A 21,190-nucleotide genomic window follows, 5' to 3' on the forward strand; every position below is an offset into this window, starting at 1 on the left:
CTTCGATTTCTGGAAGAGCAAAGGGCGGACTGGTCATTTTTGTCTCCAATATTATAAGGTCATTGAAAATCGATGTATTTAAGGTAGCACCTAACTATCAATTCAATTCAAAAGACCTTTATTCGAATTTCATAAAATCCAAAAAGTACCTCATAAAAACAAACGGTACCATTTCATAATATAGATCAATTTACAGTGAACATAATCAAGAACATTTTTGTTACAGCTCTCATAGATCAAATTTTCAGGGATTTTCCATCATTTTGCGTACGCAAGATATCAGTCTTATGAAAGTGCTTGTGCAAAAGGTTAGGTCATCTATATCCAGTGAAAGTAACATTAAATAAGACTCCCCTAAGGAGAGGGGTCTTCTTTTTCTAAAATATGGGATTAAAAAACAGTTAATATACTTTAAATAAAATTTACAGAAAAATAGGAAGTGCAAATCATTCTGTGTGCTTATACCATCGCACGGGCATGGGTTATAATGTGCTGTATGACAATAACCCAAAGGGAAACCCAATAAAAATTTTACAGAGCCCGCCCTGAGGCGGAATAACAGTGATCTTTCCCAGTTGGTCATGGGGAGAGTGAGATAGGATGGAAGTGGTTGTCTGCACAATTCATTCCCCATGTATGTCGCAACGGTGGGTTTAAGTATTTCCCTTCCTATTCCTAACTATCAAATTATTACCTTAAACATAGATAAATCTAACCTCATAACCCTTGTTAACTTCTACAATAACCTCGCTGCAGATGAGGTCATAAATGTACTAACAGAGATCTACACCAGTCTGGTAGAATTAAAAAGAAAAGTAAGGAAGGACCTAGACATAATATGGGGTGGGGATTTTAATCAATATATCTGTGGACATAGTGCTGACGGACTGTGTGGCATTGAGGACAAAAACGATAATCCACTTACCCACTTCAATTAAACCCTGATGGGAAATTTCCTAAATGAAAAAATCTTCAATCTTGAAATGGGCTTAGCAAATGAACTTGTGCAGCCTCCAATTTCCCTAACAAACACCTATAATGGGAGAGGATCCTCTAGCACTATAGACTACATATTGGTTACTACATCTTCGTCCCCCAGACTATTAAAATTTCTAACACACGATATCGCACTAAGCGACCATTATCCAAACAGCATAACTTTATCTTTGCCACCATCTGTAGACAGAGGGAATTCATTGGAGCTCTTGGGCCAGACAAATCTGTCGATAAACCGACTAAATGGCTATACTCTTAAATGGGGAAAAATAGACCCACTACAAATTACAACTAAGATAGTGACAAATTCCCTTGGAGCCTTTAAAAAATGTCTAGATGACACAAGCAACCACCAGCTGGTTCTGGATAATTTTCAGCTAATCACCCAAGTAGCTAAAGAAGCCCTGACGGCCAATGTAAGATCAAAGACTGTAAAATCAAATGGGTGGTTTAACACACGGTGCACCAAAGCCTATTCCAAATTGAAACTGGCTCTTCAACGACCGGTAAGGAATAAAAATGAAATCTCACACCTCAGAAAGGAATATAACTGTGTACTAAAACTAAGGAAAAGGGAATTAAAAGATGAGCTGTGGGAAGAACTCCATAAAAGCTGTGCCATAAATGACAATACTACCTTTTGGGCCATAGTTAAGTCACCTTTTCTAGCGGACACTCATTCCAACCCAGCTGTGGATGTAGCAATTGAGGAACAAACCTGGGTTAACCATTTTGCCCCGATCTTTGATTTACCCGAAAATGAAAAGCTTCTCCAAAAAACTGTGATGGGGGACAGCAATAATAAGAACAATCCCACTCCCTTCCCAATACATCTTGACATTACCTTAAAGGAAGTGGAGTCTGCATTAGCAGCAAGTAGGAGCAGTAAAGCACCAGGCCCGGATGGAGTCCCTGTAGACCTATTTAAATTTAATATGGAACTCTGGGTCCCCATTTTAGTTCGGGTACTGGAAGCATCTTGTACGGTCGGTTTGCTCACCACATGGTCCGCTGGTATACTAGTACCAATTTTTTAAAAGGGTGACAGGCAATCCCCTTTATGTTACCGACCAATATCATTGTTGACTCTCTGGGGAAGGTGGCGGGCCGCATCATCCTAGAGAGACTCCAACTATGGGCAAAAGAAAATTCGGTACTATCAGATCTCCAATTCGGTTTTCGTGAGGGCTTAGGTACCACTGAACAGGTCCTAAATCTAACACTATTAGCGGGGAAGTATGTGTCTGCGAAGGGCGGGTCTCTACACCTAGTATACGTTGATTTATCAGCAGCGTTCGACTGCGTTAGCCACAACAAGCTATGGGTAGTCATGCAGGACATTGGGGTAGAACCTGTCATACTGAATTTCATACGTGAACTCTATTTGGGAGCTAGTGCCCGAGTTAGGTATGGTGTGGGTGGACAGCTGACCGCGTCGTTCGAAGTACAGCGGGGAGTAAGGCAGGGATGTGTCCTGGCACCCTTTCTTTTTACTCTCTACACAAATGGCCTTGAGTGAGCCATGGTGAAAGGGTGCCAGGATTTACCACAAATTAAGAATAGCCCAATTCCTGCTTTGCTTTACACGGGCGACGCGGTCATTCTAGCCCGTACTTCCCGTGAACTCCAAAACGCCCTAGACAGGTATCAAATATTTATGGCCACTCTGGACCTAAAAATTAATATAAAAAAAATGTTTGTAATGACCTTAGGAAACACTCAACAACGGTCCAAAGCAATATTCCTAGATAGCATTAAGCTGGAATCAGCGATTACTTATCCATATTTGGGTATTGTCATAGATGATAAACAGACATGGAAACAGGCCATTGACGCAAGGAAGTTGTCTTTACAAGAGCAACTGCGGCCTTAATTAGTTTTTCACGTAGACTGGGTAAGCGGCCTCCAACTGGGTTACTAAACATCTACAAGGCAAAATGCATATCCACCGTAATTTATGGGGCTGAGATTGGGCCTTTGTGTAGGTGGAACCAATACAAAGAGTGGAAAACGCCTTTTTGAGATTTCTCCTTGCGTTGCCTCAGGGCTCTTCAACTTATTCTTGCCACATGGAGTTAGGACTCCCATTTCTGACATATTTGATAGCAATCCAGTTGTGGCATCGCATATGGACATCCACAGAAACATCTTTTTCACAAAATCTCCTCTTGGATTGTCTTTCACTTGAAAAAGCGCACAGGATAGGTTGGATTGCTTATATCAGAAATTTTCTTGATGATCTGGGAATGGTGGACTACTTTAAAAACCCCACACAGATTGCAGGATTGTCAAGGAAATCTTTTAAGCTAACCTGTCTGACCCACCTAGAACAGCTGCACCTCAGCAGTGAGGTCAGAAAAAAGAGTGTACAGCACTCTATAATGGTTCAAACGTCCTTGCTTATCCAGCCTTATCTAACCTTCAATTTAACATCCTATGAAAGGCTATTATTAACTAGGTTCCGGTTCAATATTTTCCATCATTTTGTCACCTACCCTAGAACAAATGATTGGTCAAGAAGATTACTCTTATGCCCATGTGATGAAACATCAACTCAAACAACCATCCATGATGTCCTATTTTGCAAATTTTATTCGGCCCTAAGAAAACGAGGGTTAATTCTGATACTAAAATTAATGAACTTACGCAGATGTCGCCCAGCTTTCCTCCGATTGCAATATTTGGAGGATGAGGTTACATCAAACCAGCTAGCTAGATTTTTGAAATCTATATTAAGATCTAGGACTAGCGCAGAGAGTAATATGTCCCTACTATGAATTTGAAATTCTTACAGTTGACTTTACGTATAATTTCTTAAATGCTATAATTAACTTTTTAATGACTTAGACATCAAATCGCATGTACTGTATTTTATATGTATATTGATACTGCTCTTGTTTTTATTGTACAATCAGCTGTTTCTTTTAATATGTACTTTTATGGTTATTCTAAATCATGAAAACCGAATAAAGTATTTTTGAATTTGAATTTGATACTTACCTGATGTCGGCCAATACTACAAACAGTGTGGACTCAGTGCTATATCTAGCTCAAAAACCAGTCTGTGAAGGGTCCAGTAACTTATTTTTTTCTAAAGAAATTGTTAATTGGCTAATCACTAATTTTTCCAGAATTTTTACATATATGGAATAAGCAATATTGGGTGAGTTCTCTTGGAAGGCTTAGCGCAATAAGAGAACTTTGTAAAGCAAAATATCTCCGATTTGGTCAGGAACTGGCTGTATCTGGCCTGATACTTTGGCACTATGGTCAATTCGAAACACCCCTATCAAAAAACAAAATGAAGTGCTTATGAGATCATTCTAAGGTACCTCATTCTACTTCCTGGCAGCTCTTCATTGTCTCCAGCTTTGCTTGACTTGCATTTAAAGACGTGGCTATATCACGACTAGCCATTCTGCCAAGCATTGATACGCCATCACGGGCCATGCCTCACTCAGTGCTGGGAAGCCTTCGGGTAGCTACGCGCTTTACAAATCAGCATTGAGTAGAATAGAATAGAAATGATAATATGACTGGAATACTGCAAAGAACTGATTCACTGTCTCAATAGATTCTATTCCCAGGTCAAAGCTGCTTTGCCCACCAGCTCTACAGAAGCCTTCCATGATCTGCAACTCACAGACTGAGTTCGCATAAACAGCCCCCAGTGGGTATCCCCCCTCTAACTTCGGTGGCGATACCAGATCCTGATCACCCCAAATTTCACTGAAGTGCCGCGGGCTCCCTTCCTGAATCGACACATTGCACTTCAAGGAAACCACTGAACCTACAGACACTGGTTCTGCAACCCATAGTGCACCTGAGCCGGCGATTCCAGGTGGTCTTGCATCTTCTTTCCACAGCAACGCAGCACCTAGAACATGAAGTACTCCTGATCCTGCCTCTGCTCCTGTGGAACACAGTTCTCCTGAAGCCCACAGTGATTTATATACCTTTCTTCATGCTCGGTGTGCAGCAGTCCTCTCCAGGATCCCAACTGAGGTATGACCATGATTTCAATCCCATTTGATTGGCACAAACACTGTTGTGGGCACTACATTCAGGAACGTGATTATCGTGTTACCTGCCTTCCACTTGATGATCAAGAAATTACCTTGCCTAATCAACTCATCATGCCGCGTGGTATTCATCTCGCTACTGCTACCCGCGACTATTCTGCAAAGTCAGAAACCGCAGTGTCTTTATGGGACACAGTGAAAGTAACTTGATCATAGGAACTAAACCAATCCTTAACCGATTTTTACTTAAATTGTCCTGTTCTGAACAATGTACCTTTCTGGAGATCTGCTGGCATGCAAAGGGCTTGGCAGTTAGGGCTGGACTGTTCCCATGAGGCACAGGGTCAGACTGATTTGCATATGTCTGGGTCTGAACTGGGCTGGCGAAGTGAGCTAAAGAATGATGATGGATTCAACCCAGATCTGCGACTGGGGGTGAGTGTCTGAAAAGTTTCAGTGCTTTGTCCATCATTTCCTTGTGTTTGGCATGCACAGGGCAGCAGAAAGATCTGGTACATAGTATGTGCACCGGAACAGAGCATATGTGTGGTTTCCTGAAAACTGGTCTGGAGCATCCTATTGCCCCAACAGACATATTTGCACACATTGTCTGATTCCACGAAAGAGACAGTCCACAGACATTTTAGGAACTGCCTGATTTGTTGGCATTCTTATCCCAAGCTACAGAGTGGGACTGTTCATTCATGAAATACCTCAAGTTGCCAAGGTCTTAGAGGAAGCAGTAAACTCAATCACAATCGCTTTAGGGTGGCTCTCTGGCCAATTAGTGGCTCAACAAACTCTGATAGTACAGAATAGAATTGCTCTTGAATTGGGCCTGGCTGCCAAAGGTGGAGTTTGTGCTATTGTAGATACACAGAGTCTTACATTTATCCCAAACGTTTCGCAAGGCAAACATGAGGAAATTGACCATGTTTGTAAAAGTGCTAAAAGATGGCCTACACTAGGTGACAGATTTGCATTGGATGGCATTTGGTCTAGTTAAAAGGGATTTTTGGAGATTGGAAAACGAAGACTTTAGAGATTGTGTTGATCATCTAGTTGTACTAAACTATTTATAATATCTATTGCCCTGATCACCAGCCTAGCCAATGGCAATGGTACATCCTAGTGTTATCCTTTAAAAATATTGACTAATTATGATCTGGATTGAAGATTTGATTATCAGTCTTGGAATGTTATGAATATGAAGTGGATAAAGAAGTGAATGATTTAATATCTATTGAAATATCTTAAGAATTGCTTAATAAATGTGCAAAATGGAGGGATTGTGTATTAGCGTTTTATTATCCTAAATATAACTTGCTTCAGCCATGTTGTTCCTCCTAATGCTGACAAATGCCCAAAGGATGTGTTTGTCTCTGATGTTTTGAGTGTCTCTTTCACATTTTGGCTCCCAACTTTTTGGGTGAACCTCTGACCAGTGCAGATTGTGATTCACAGACAAGTAAGCTTTCTTTAGTTAATAAACCCTTTCCGGCTATAATTGGCACATAAGCAGATGTTTGGATGTGGAACAGCAGACAGGGACTCTTTATGGTGCACGCTGCCTGTGTTCACGCCAAGCGCATCTAGGCGCTACTGATAGTTCACTTATGTATATTGTTACCCAACTCAATGACACTCCTTTTAATGACCTCTGAGTAGAAGATGACATCCCAAGTGTAACTCCTGGGATTTGAACCTGTGACCATGGAGTCAAATAAAGGTCCCTGTAGTAGATACATTAGCCCACTGAGTTATCAGACTCTGTACAGACTTTTGCTGCTATTGAATAACCATCCATGTTTTCTGCCTGATAACGTTAGAACCGCAAAGATTACAGAATACCCATTGCACTGAACATTTTTGTAAAATATTTTCCACTGGAATATCAGGGAATATTTTTTAGAGAAAATTAAAATTTTAAGTGGAAATTAAGTGCAACATAATATTTTCCTTTTAACACAAGGCTGCTAGAGCCTGTGGGTCGAGACCAGAAATCGTGAAAACACTTTCAACACTCCTGACAAAATATAATTTTACCTGCTTGTGGGCTCCCCATGCATCAACAAAATCTGTTTTCTGCCCTCATTGCAATAATCTGCTTTCACCTCTGAGCTCTGACTTGCTTTATGTTAGCACAGAGGGGCAACAATGGTACAGTAGTCGCACATACCTATTTTTGGAGTCATATGTAAGCAACAATCAACGATGGTGTTCAAAATACTTAAACTCACCCGTTGCCAAGATATCTGGACCGAAGAAACGAAAATACTATGTAACTCAGGCACAAATAAACCAGACAATAGCAATAATGCATATGATATTCAGCGTATTGGGCCAGGTACACTTAGTGTGACTCATTCATCAGTTCAAATGCAAAAAGAACTATTGATGGACAGAATGCAGAACAATGTCATACATTCACCCCAGTACAGAGTTCTTGGCCAGATCAATCGTTTTTTTGCTGACCATGCCATTCCAGTTTGGACCCAGCCATATGCAAATCAGTCTTGACCTTGCGCCCAATGGGAACAGTCCAGCCCGAACTGCCAGGTCAGGTCCTCCCTGGACTGGAAACAAGCATCCTAGGATCGGTTTCGGGGTTTCACCCCTCATCAGCCAGGTTAGCTTGATTCCAGTGGAATGGAGAGCACGGGACTCACGTCTGAACATACCCCTCCCACTCGGGGTGACAAATGCAAAAAGAACTATTGATGGACAGAATGCAGAACAATGTCAGAAGAATGTCTTTCATTTATTACACAGTTCAAGCATATGAACTTGTATCATACCAATTAAACTGGATATTCAAAGAACTTCAGCAGAGCCTTCCAAATGTTGTAGTAAACCAGATTTTTACTTATTAGTGGTTTTACACGAAGATACAAACAATATGACCGCTATGATTACAAAAGACTCTTTCGCAACGCAGTCTGATCACACAGCATGCTGTTTTTTGATACGATATCACAAAAGGGCTTATCAAGGTCCCTAATCTTCAAATGACCACATCCTTGTTTTCATTGTTTCGATGTAAGGGCAGAATTTGGCAGCCTTATATTTTTGGAATTGGACTTTACTTGTTGTAGCTACCTACGAGACAGACGCAACATACTTCTCTATACTTCTTTTGGCAAAACAAAAGCCTTCTTATCAATTGGAGAAACAGAGATTTTCTTTGTAACTTGGTCAACGAATAAGAAAAGTTATATATTTGTGCATTTCTTTGCACAAAATCCATTGACTTAAGGATTTGTTTGGACATAGTCTTTAAAAAGTCCCAATATAGGGATTAAACACATGCCGGCTGAAATCTGGCTGGAATCTTCTATTAAGCAACATTCTCAAAACTGTTGTACTCTTTGTGATATTGTTTGCATCTTCGTGTGAAACCACTAATAGGTAAAAATCAGATTTACTGAAAAATTTGGAAGTTTCTTATGAAGTCATTTGAATATCCGATTTAATTGTTATGATACACGGTCTATAAGCTTGAACTGTGAAATGAGTCACACTAGGGGCTTATTACGATGTCGGGCGGAATCACTACTGCCAAACAATGACTCGGTCAGGGGACCGACCGACACCCGGTCGGGGGTCCCGACCGCCCCATTAGGATGCGACCGAATACTGTTCAGTCGCATTCCTATATTTTGTTATGGGAGCATGCATTACAGCCGTTAGCCGGCTGTAATGCATGCTTCCATAGTGAAATGGGAGGTGCCTGTCACAAGGTGCAGGGATCAACAGGGGAGCACCATAGGTGCCCCCTCGGCCTCCAACCGGAGGCCATGCAGCAAAGGGGGGCCCTTAACACGCTTTCCGACATGGTTACCATGTCGCACAGACCGGCATAGAAACCATGTCGGAAAGCATGCATTGTAATCTCAAGGGCGGAAAGGGCCGTCCCTGAGATTACAGGCTGCATTCCGCCTGCCAGACGGGCTCTCCGAGCCCGTCGGAAGCCAGCCGGAATGACCGGCCGGTTTCCTTTCCTACACCCCCATCAAAATGAGGCGGTCGGAAAGTAAACTGACAGGCCCATTACGATGCGTCCCTAAAGCTCCGAACGAAGGTCGGGCCTTTACGGACCATGTTGTAATCAGCCCCTAAGTGTACCTCGACCAATACACTGAATATCATATACATTTTTTGAGTGCTCCGTTATTGCCTGGTTTGCTAGTAGGGGTCAGGAGAAGACTGTGGTGACTTCACCTGGTGGGTAAATTCAATCAATAGTAAGTCAAAGGTAATAATGTTGAAAATGGAGGTCGCGGGACGTTACCACTGTCAATCTTAGGTTCATCACAGAAAATCGAGATGGTCTTTTCTTTGATAAAGACTGCTATAAAACGGAGCAGGTTTATTTTTAAGATAGTACTCCTTAAAATCATTCCGCTCCACATCGCATTTAAAAGTAATATTCTTCTAAATAAATCAGAGAATACGTAGATTTAGATGGCCATTCCTCCTTAAGCGGATTTGAATTTAAAATAGGTAATTACGTGTGCCTTACTGCAGGCGATTGAGGAGTTAATCGCTCCTTAGCCAGGAGTAAGGCACAGAACCTCACAGAAAACCTTTGTCAACCGGGCACTTATAAAATGTGATCTAACGATAACACTAAATAGCTACCCACAGATTAGCTATTACTTAAAATACTTTCTCCTTTAAGTAGGTAGATAATAATTATAATTTTTTCATTCATGTGAAGACCTATCTGGGTTAATGTGAGAGTGGTTATTTGACACGAGTCCAGATGAACCTAAGCTTCGCTGTTAGATAGTGAGATGGGTATCCAAACTATTTGTACTGGCAGAGTTCCCAATGTTCATCCTTCTCAAAGTTTTCAAAGTTTCCCAGTTTCCCATGTCTTCGCCTAAGCAAAGGTGTTTTTGCAGGATAATTTTCACCGCGTGCCGATATGAATTTGAAACAATTCCAATCCAACCAATCTGAAGAATGTGTGCAGACCTTTTCTCTGAGAGCTTCCCTTTTGTGAAGCGTTTCAAGTTAAATGGCAAATCACAACAGAAGAACACAAGGCCCTAATTTAGAAGAGGATATTAAGTGGAAATTTGCCAAAAATTTGTGGATGTCCCATCTTCACTCCCCTCCTCGTTTAGAGGTCAGGAAAAGCCTTGTTGCTGGCACACACTGGCGGGGTTGGCATCAGATCATGGGCATTTGCCCCAGAATCTGTTCATGGGACCACCCGATCATCCATGACAGCCCTAGACAGAAACAATCCATAATTACCCCATACATGCTGGGAGGAAATTCGCTATGTGGGGAGTGTTGGGGAAACTTTACTTAGGAATTTGTTGTAAGATGCCCAACTATGGGTTCTGTCTTCAGTATAAACATTCTTCTTTATTTTACAGAGTTTTTTATAGTGCAAACTTGACCCGAATCTGGTATCAGAGCGCTTTACATAGCACCAGTTGCATTACATGAGGACACATTCATTTTTGTTAGGCACGGGGAGATTAAGTGATTTGTCCAGAATCACAGGATGTTCAGGGTCATTGCCGAGACTGGAACCCAGTGCCCCAGATTCGAGGTCGACCGCCCTAGCCATTAGGCCAACTCCTCTACCCTTGTTGGGAGTTGCCATGGTAGGTGAGACTTGCCACCACACTTTCACCCCAAACCAGCTACTTGGAGGATTGTTGGTCAGCCTGGGAGGAAACTCTACACTGAGAAAGTCGGACCTAGATGGGGCCGCACCCCTTTGAGTGACCCTCTGTTTGCTACAATGTAGGTGTTTAAGAGACCTACTCCATAAATATGCATGCATGTAGTATAAATTGTTTCAAAAGTAACAATTTTCACATGGAAGTGGCAAAGTTGAAATCTCTGTAACTTTTACTAATTTTTTTACTGGATCGTTGTAAATGATGCAAAAACAACTTTGCAGCTTTGCACACCTCTAGTGTACAGACCATAAAGCAATATCAGAAAAATCAAATGTATCGCAACACAATATGTTAGTTTTCTTTAAAAATGAGTGCCACATTTAAAGTTCGAAAAAGAATGGGGTCACCGCCTCATTTAGAGGTGGGGGTGCTGTTAGGTTTCCGCCTCAGCTGGCTCTGCCGACAGACATTTCTAACTTCTATCCGTCCATCTGCAATAGGACTGCTGGGTTGGTACATCAGTAGGTCAACCATGTTTGGGCCAGGACTTCTGACTTACATTTTCCCTACCCAGGTCCTCCTTGCCAAGCATGGTGGACCCAGGCAGAAAACCAATGAATGGCCCCCAGTGCTGGAAGCAATCTCCCTGTCATGGAGCTATTGCTTGCTTGTCTCTTAGATACAAATCCCCCAGGTAGGGTTGGCTACTGTAAATTGGGTAGGACATTCCCTAATAGGACTGTGGAGGCCTCATTAGCCCTTGCAAGCTCATGGACGTTCACGGATGTATGTCATTACAACGCATGCTTTTACAACGCATGCCATTATAACGAAACTTTTACAACGCAGGATCCATTACAACGCATGCCATTACAACGTAAGTATGGGTAAGTAATTTATAGTGTAAGTGTTGGATAGTGTACGGGTTAAAATTACTATTCTAACTCCAGGGGGGCGTCATAGTAGGGTAAGTGTTGGATGGTGTAGGGGTTAAAATTAAATTAAATACTTACCCATACTTATGTTGTAATGGCATGCGTTGTAATAGCAGCTGCGTTGTAATGGAATGCGTTGTAATGGCATGCGTTGTAATGGATCCTGCGTTGTAAAAGTTTTGTTGTAATGGTAGTGCGTTGTGTTAGTTGCGTTGTAAAGGATGTTTCCCACGTTCACCCACCAGTGAGTAAAATGTTTTAGAGTAGAATGGAAAAAAACACATAAAAGAAAGAAAATTGAAATTGTATTCCCAAGCTTTTCCCACCAAATAAAATGAAAATAGATAACTACACCCACCAAGGTATTTGCGAGCAGTATTGTAAGAGTCGAGGGAAATTTTTTTTAACTCGTGCGGCAGCAGCTTTCCTGCTGCTTGTCAGGATACAGCGCCAGGTCACGTGGTACTGGTCACATGACGTAAGTCGAGAGAGGTCGAGGAACATCTGGAAACACTAAAATAGCTTATGGAACAAAGAAGCCAAAAATAAAGAACAATTCGTGGGAAACCCTTTTCACTAGCAGACTGTGAAACCCCCACACCGCCAACCCACGCACACCACAGACTTGGAAATATAATGACAAAGTCTTGTCCAAATACATTTCAGTTTTAAGATGAAAAGGCATTGTTATAAGTTTTAGAAATTCTAGCTTTTCCAACGACCACCACTTGTTCAAAACTTCTTACATAATAAACCTGGAACCAAGTAACGGGGTCAAAACAGCACAAAACGTGGCTGGTGGCCAGAAGTCACGCGGCCAAGTGTGCATGAAACCAATATTGCATTTAGAAGGGACCCGCATTCTAGAGTCACACTTACTTGTCAAGTCTTCAAAAGCATTTGTGAGCTCTGGTCTGTTTATTTTATTTTGAATTGTATTTAATGCGATTTTCTATAGCGCGAACATTACCCGAAGGTGTCAGAGAGCTCTACAAAAGAACCAGTTGCGATACATAAGGATTTAGGATTACACGAGTTACATAAGAGATACAAACCGGAAAAAAAAATTGCAAATGTACAAGTTGTAAAGTCACACAGGGAAGAGATACAAATAGGAAAAATTGCAAATGTACAAGTTGTAAAGTCACTCAAGGAAGAGATACAAATGGATAAACTCTAAGAATCACATAGGAATGGTAGTGAGTACAAAGGTCTACTACATCTACTAGTGGTTAGAGTTATCTCTATATACATATATATACAAATAGTAGATTTTTCCCAGGATTCCATTTTACCAGCTGTTCGGCTTGGACAAGTATATATCACATATTCACAGAATGAAAAGAGAAATAAAATTTTAAAAAATAAAAATTATATTAAAATAAAAAGGGGTAGAGAGCGGTATGTGGGGGAGAAGAGTTGGAGGCTGAAATTGGTGAGAGGAGAGAGGGGGACCTGAGGGGGAGAAAGAGATAAGGCAGTCCAGTGTAAGAGAAATGTCTGAAGGTCAGCAGGATGGAATCCAAGGGGAGCAGGGCGGCGGAGAGGGCCAGGCGGTGGAGTGGGCCATGCGCAGACCTGCAAGGAGCAGAAGAAACCAAGATTATCAAGGTCTGACACCCCATCTGAAACTGGATTTTCAAAGGGAGCAACAGGGCTTAGGGTGATTTTAGGGTTCAGGTTTGGGGAGAGTTAAGGGGGATTTTAGGGTTCAGGTGTGGGGAGAGCTAAAGTGAGGGACTGGTGATTTTAGGGCTCGGTGCGTGTTGTAAAGGGAGAGAAGGGTGATTTTACTGTTCGGTGGGTAGAGGTAAAGAGAGGTAAGAGGGATTTTAGGGTTCAGGTGTGGCTAGAGGTGAAGTGAGGGACGTGTGATTTTAGGACTCGGTGGGTGCTGTAAAGGGAGGGAAGAGTGATTTTAGGGTTCAGGTGTGGCTAGAGGTAAAGAGATCTAAGGGTGATTTGAGGGATGGGGTAGTGGTAAAGAAATAGAAGGGTGATTTCAAGTTTCATGGGTTGGTGTAAATAAAGAGAGGCATGGGTGATTTTGGGGTTCGGTGGGTAGAGGCAACGGGAGGTAAGGGTGATTTTAGGGTTCGGGGTAAGTAGAAGTAAATGGAGGTAAGGGTGATTTTAGGGTTCTTGGTCGGTAGAGGTAAAGGGAGGTGAGAGTAATGCTACACATTTCTCACCAACCCATAATCAAGTTGTCTTGCAAGAAGAACAAAAAAAAGACCACAGTTCAAGTCTAAGCAGCATGGAAGAACACTAATCAAGAAATCAGTCAGTACTTGGTCCATGCTCCTGCGCAGAAACAAACACACAGAGACAAACTGAAAGCCAACATATGCTTAAACGCACTCACCAATGAAAAACAAGAAAATAGGAGTGACAGTGAAGCCAACCAATGGTAAGTAACTGGTGTAGACCGTCAGTGGTCAGACTCGGGGCTATAATGGACCAGGCAGTCAGCGAAGGGTTAGTCTTGGATGCCTTCTCAAGGAGTGGTAGCACAGCTTAAAACAGGAGTAGGATGACAGGTGTGTAACTGCAAGAGAAGCTGAGAGGGCAACCATAAATGAAGGTTCTGGTGTGGTGGGAGCGGGCACCTAGAAGCTAGAGAATGCTCACCGTGGTGAACACTCACTTTGGTAGTTTGATGGAAATAAGGGTGGCACCTAGGCTGGGGGTGAACAAGCAAGTTGGTGCTCAAAGGAAGAGTCAAATGGCAGGGAAGGACGGCAAAGGCAACCTAGCCTGAGTAGGGCAGAGGAGGCTAAGACCCCAATCTTGAGGAGAACGGGAACAAGCGGCCACCTTAGAAACACAAACCTGATGCACAAGACAACACATATTAATTGACCTTACTTATGTTATTTATATATGCTAACAGACCTGTATTAGGCGGGAGACTTCAGATTTTTATTATCCAAAAACAGCTTTATTTTAGCAGTCTCCCGTCTAAAATGTCCTCTGCTGCACTAAAGTCTAAGAGGAAAGTACAGTCCCCTGATTTCTTTTTTCAAACTCTCCCTCGTTATTATTACAAAATCTTGGCAAGTATGGTTATCTATAGAGCATGACCCTAGTCACACGGACAGGGTACCACTTTACGTATAACATTTCAATACATAGGATACTTATAACATCAGCTTCCAATAACTTGGTGGCCATCTTTGAATGGTGTTTTCCAGATGTGAAATCTCTCCCCTCGTGCTTATGTAGCCTGGCAAAAAGCCCACCCATATTCTGTAACATTAGGAAAAAAGACTAAAACAACAAGAGACAGATGAGCCATATGTTCCAAAGAGGGAGGGGTGGCTCCTCCCCAAACATCTCAGCTTCCTAAAGAAGACAACTCACAATTGTGGACTGAAGGTACTGATGGCCAGGACAGATCTCAGGACCACCTTCTGAATTTACACATTGATGAGTTCAACAGCGTATATAGGAGTACATGGACGTTCCTCATCAAGTAAGCGTATCTTCAGGGAAGATGATTGGGGTGGACACCACCTTCATATTTTCTCAGAGTAGGGTCATTGTAGTTAGTAGGCCTAGTGATGATCTGGTCGTTTTTCTATTGGTAATTCACAAAAGGGAGCAATGGCTGAGCCATTGTTTACCCCCAAGACATGCTGTGAAGTAAGTAAGCACCAGTGGAGTTTCTCTGAAACATGAAAGGGGCTGGTAGTAGCAAGGACAAGCCAAGGTGTGACTAGGAGAGTGGAATGAATAGAACTCAAGCAGTGGCCAGCAAACACTTGTACACCCAAAGTGCAAATGATGGATGAAGGACAGAATCTAAGGGCCTTTGTGGAAGGCCAGTATTGGATCTCTAAAGTGAGCCCATTCCTAAAAGTATCCATAAAAGTTATAGATAAAGTACATTCATAGAACCCCATAAGCAGCAGATGGGAGGACAAATGACAGTGGGTGCAAGTTAGAGGTTTGAATATGGGTGGGCAGAGCCCCTGCCCAACTATTGGTAGAGAGAAGACTATGTGCCCCCAGCCCAAGGTTTATTGGGGTGTTCATCTTATCACCTTGTGCCCCAGGGCTGCAGCTGCTTGCAATCACAGGACATCACATGCACTTGTAATGGGGCAGCAGGGTGTTTTAACGCTGACACCACTCTGCCCCATGGCAGGATTTTCTTTCAGCTCACTTGGGGGAGTCTCTGATTGGGTTTTTATTGATTACTCTATTTGCTGCTATTCGATTTGGTTTATTGAGGTAATCATGAGGTGTGTTTCTAACATGTTTTCTTTGTTTGTAGTGTGCTTTTATGGTTGTGTTTCACCACCGAAATAAAGTTTTCCACTGAAATAAAGTTTTATATGATCTGAACTCTGACACCAATCTGTTCATTTGTGAAACTTGCCTATCAGGAGGGTTTATTTTGAGTACTTACCTGCAAGGGAACAGCCACCATTGACCCTTCCCTCGAGTAATCAGGTGGTAATGTGAGCCACTTTTGTTATCTGTATTCAATAGATCTGGCCTGTCTAGCCTAATATATGTTGTATTGATTTATTTATTCAGTTATATGCAATTAACATTAAAAATGGAATCGTTATATCAATACATAAAAACGCAGTCGTCTAACGCAGTGTGCAAATGTCTATAAACAAAATAAAAGTGAAGAAAAAAGTGACCCATTGCAAAGCTAAATAAAAATGCAATGGAAGCCGGATTAAAGGGAGAGATTACCTTAAACGTTCTGGCACTGAAGTGGACTATTTATTTATGCAGAGGCGCAGGTGAGCACAGCAGAATGTCAGTCACAGTGCAAACAGCCAATGGCTGAAGTGAGCTGAAGCATTGCTCCATGCTGTCAGCTTTGGTGGAAGGAGGAAGAATTTGACTAGCACTTGAAAAGACGAGTCAATTAAGAGGGTTGACTGAAAGCTCATGTATGTGTGTAAATATATAATATATATATGCAAGCTATATATATTGAATGAACTCGGGCGCTCTGTTCAGTTGAGAAAGGTGGAGCAAACAGCTGAAACGCGTCCTGATTATTGAGCATGAGTTCTGCAAATAAATGGAATAGATTTCTTTCTCCTCGAGTGCAGAATCTTCTTTGTTATCCAGTAGTGGTCACCACTGGGTAGTTATAGTTAAGTCAGCTGTTTCATAGGAAAATCGTTTTTTCGTGTTGCTATTAACTTTGGCCCCATTTGATATATCTCCACAAAAGTTTCCAAAAAAGGTGCTACTTTTTGACTAGGTTGTGCATGGAAAGTTTTGGGGTGACTCACTAAGCAGGGGCTGGAAAAAAGGGGGGTCCCAAAACTCAAAACCCCAATGCATTTTCCATAGGCTACAGCAATTCCTGCCAAACAGAATTATACCAAATTTGGCAAGATGCTGGATCTTGGTACACAGATTGTGCTTTTATGTGATTTGGTGTGAATGCATTCGGTAGTTTTTGAGAAGTTAAAGTGAAAAAAAATCTAGATAACATGACGATTGGGTCCGCGAGAGACTCAAGAGACTCTTGCAGGAGCACAAATTTAAAAATGAAGCATTCTGATTGGTCCAGGGAGCTCTTTTCTCCTTGGGAAATTCGCTCCCGCAAGAGCCAGACTACCGGTGGGACAAGTGCTCTGATTGGCTGCCAGCAACATCAGAAAAATATTGCTGCCAGCCATTACAGTACTTTGAGACTTATTCCCCAGTCCTGTATGTGTGAGAAACAAGAAATAAGGAGACAAGGTTCCATGGGGTGAACTCAGAGGGACCCCCACCCCCCATCTCCAACCCCCCCTAAAACAAATCATCAAGAATTTCCGTGATACAGCGGGATCAGACAAATGGCAGCTGGAAGCATTTATTAAGTATAGGCCCTGGTAGCTGTTTGCTGCGGCCGGGACCAATGCCAGCTCCCACTGCATGCAGGGAGCTGGCTGGGGCCTTGGGGGCCCTGGCGTTCCACCCGCAGCCCCCAACAAGTGTATTGTGGGTCCCCTGGGTGGGTCAGAAAAGGTCGGGAGGGGGCGTCACGCAGCCCCCTTCCACTTTAATTCTATGTGTGGCCCTCTGGGATGCGGTCCCCAGGGTCTAACAAGGCACGGTGGAGGTGAGCCATGTGGCCGCCCTCTTCTTTAATTTACAAAAAGTCCCTTGGAGATGGGGTCCCCAGATCCTAATAAAACTCAGGAAGTGGAGGCCACGCGCCCACCTCCCCTTTATTTAACAAAAGAAGCTCTGGGGGATGGGGTCCCCAGGGCCTAATAAGGCTCGGGAAGGGAGGCCTCACAGCCCCCACTTCACTTTCATTAAAAAAAGGCCATGGGGTCCCCAAGTTCTACTACGACCCGGGTACGAGGACCACCCCTTTAAGTGAAAAAACATGCAAGGGGATGGGGTCCCTAGGACTTAATAAGGCTCAGGGAGGGGGCCATTCACAAAAAAAGCCCTGCGGGATGGGGTCCCAAGGCCTGATGAGGCTCGGGGAGGGGCGCCTCTGGCACCTTCTCCCCTTTAAAAAAACATACGGCCCTGTGTCCAGCCGTGTGCGGGGCAGAGGGTTTACTTGATGTATGGTAATAAAAATATAAAATATTACTTTACTTTGAAAACACCTAGAAATTCACTGAAAAAAACGAAGGTTAACCTCTTCGAGGCTCATGACGAGCTGAGCTCGTCATGAGCCACGGCGCTCCAGTGCTCATGACGAGCTCAGCTCGTCATGAGCCGTGGAACGCTCGCATGCGGGGATAATTCCCCTGCTGTGCTGAGCGTTACACGGCAGGTAATGCACCTGTGACGAGCTGAGCTCGTCATGAGCACAGGAGCGCCGTGCCTCATGACGAGCTCAGCTCGTCATGAGCATGTGGGCGCTGTGCGCGCCCCCCTCGCCCCCAGCACAGCGGGGGATTAACCCACGCAGCGAAGGGGTTAAAGTAACATTGTAGTTAGGTGAATATGTCAGTGACAATGTTATTGTTTTGAACTAAAACAAAACACAAAAAATCACCAGTTATAGTTAGCAGAGCTAACTAAAACATGTGCCCCTGCCATGTACTGCTTATGACCTCACGTAGTAAATGGATGTATGTCGTTACCACGCATACTTTTTCAACGCATGCCTTTACCACGCAACTTTTACAACGCAAGTCGTTACAACGACTTGCGTTGGGGGGCGCTGGATAGTGAATAGTTTAATTTACTATTCCAACTCCAGTCCCCGTGGATAGTAGGGAAGGTTTTGGATAGTAAATTAAACTATTACCTATCCTAGAGCGCCCCCCAGCCCAAGTCGTTGTAACGATTTGCGTTGTAAAAGTTGCGTGGTAAACGCTGTTTCCCGTAGTAAATCACTCTTGACATGTTCAATTACATCTTTCATGACATCAGCAGCATTTGAAGAAAGCAAGTAACTCTTTAGAAAAAGGCATGCAGCACTTTTGTTTACTCTGTGAATGCTGTTTTAAAATGCATTTACCAAATACTATGTGCCTGTGGCTAAATGTTGTCATTTTTAGACTCTAAACATTGACAGCAAACATGTGCTTTATAGAAAAGAACAAAAATTTGTTTTTCACATTTCCATGTTTGATGATTTTTTATAATGCACATGGAAGCAGCTTCAGGGTGTTGATACACATGATATACAAACATCACACACCAATTTACATGTTTGTATATCTCACAAATAATTTCCTTGATGTCAAATGTGATCCCTATAACAACTGGATAAGTTATAAATCTAAAGGAAAACTTTACCACGGCGTGATGGATGATTTGGGGGTTATGGCCAGAGTTGCTGATTTTGTTTTATTTTAATTAGATTTTTATTGCATCAGATTATACAGCCAAATCTCCAGTTCCACCCACCCATTCAACAATTATCCACATCAATTTGTAAGATGAAGTACAAGGTCATGAGCACCAGTTAAAATGACTTAGGCACAGGCATCTTTTCCAGTGTTCTTGCATTAATTCCACAAATAGTAACGAATGCAAGAACCTAATTATGCATGGCTTCCCAATGGCTGAAGTTGTTCTACATTTCGTTCAGCATAAGTGATCTCACTTTAATATTGAAATAGTCATGGCACAGTTGCCCAAGAATATGATTAAAATTAATGCAATCACATAATTATCATTGGTTAGCATTGAGGCGGGCGTTACGTTAAGTATATCGTCAATGCACTGGTTGCCCTTATGCCTGTTTACCCATTATTTCCCATTTATTCCGTAATTTGTAAATGCAGCAAGTACCTCACTTAGTGGGTCTCTAAAATTAAGGGTACAATTCACACTGTAAGACATTTGTACTCCGCCTATTCTTATTTTTGCAGTAACCTGCTAATACCCTAAGTATTTTTTTTGTGTTGAAATTTTTTATTAAGTTTTAGATGAAAATATAGAAATACGTACATTTGTAAATGGATAATAAAATAAGATATTGATAAATGAATCATAATAAAGGTATGAAAATAATATGATTATACATAGGATATAATGGATGTGGAGAGGTAGAAATAACAAATATTCTGTGAATGATGAAGTAAAGGATATTAGAGAAGAAGATAGCGAAAGAATGAAAGGAAAAGTGAAAAGAAAAGAAAGAAAGAAAAAGAAGAAAAGAACAGAAAAGAAAAGAAAAGAAAAACCCCCAGAGTAACAAGGGAAAGGAGAAAATGCGATGAGGCCGAGGCACATGAAAAGAATTAATGAGCAGAAAAAATCTCAGGAAGAGTACACCAATACAAAATAAAAATAATTAAGAAGGGATAACAGACGTTGGAGAGGAAGGAGTGGAAACAGGGTCACCAACCACCGTGGCTTCCAGGAATGGGGACCATGTTTGAAGAAAAACAGTAGCCTGATCTTGCAAATTATAAATTACACGTTCATAAGAGGCCGTTTGTACCATAGCCACCAGCCATTCTTCTTGAAAAGGAGATAAAGAGGACTTCCAATGACGCAATATACAGATTTTGGCCGTAGCCAAAGCAGTATGAAGAAGACGAGTCTGTGGTTTAGATAATGTCGGGAGACCTCGAAAATCATGTAAGATAATAGTTGCAGAAGTAAAGGGTAATGGTAATGACATAGTAGATGCCAAAGTCTTTCTTATAAAAAGCCAAAATGATCTAGTACGGAGGCATTCACAAATAATGTGTGTAATATCACAACCAGAAGCAGAACATCTCTAGCATAAAGAATGTGTTAACAATTTAGCATGATGTAGTTTATATGGAGACCAGTGCCATTCATGGATGATTTTGAAAATGCAGAATTTGAGACGAGCCTTTCGGAAACCCTTATGTAAACCTTCTAGGATTTGATCCCATTGAGCAATGGAATATGTAACTGATAAGCGAGATTGCCATTTTAATTGAAGAGCTTTCGAAAGAGGTTGCGAAAAGAGAGGATGCAGGAAAGTTTTATAAAGACCAGAAGTCACACCTTTAAGATTACCCCACAAATGTAAATAAGACAGAATAGGAGATGTGTTCAGCAATTCAGGTGGAGAACCTAAATGTTTAGTGATGGCTTGTTGAAGTTGAGTATATTGATGGGAGTGTGTGGAAGGCAATTGGAATTCATCACTGATTTGAGAGAAAGATTT

This window comes from Lissotriton helveticus, chromosome 9 (genome assembly GCF_964261635.1).
Source record: "Lissotriton helveticus chromosome 9, aLisHel1.1, whole genome shotgun sequence".
NCBI lineage: Eukaryota > Metazoa > Chordata > Amphibia > Caudata > Salamandridae > Lissotriton > Lissotriton helveticus.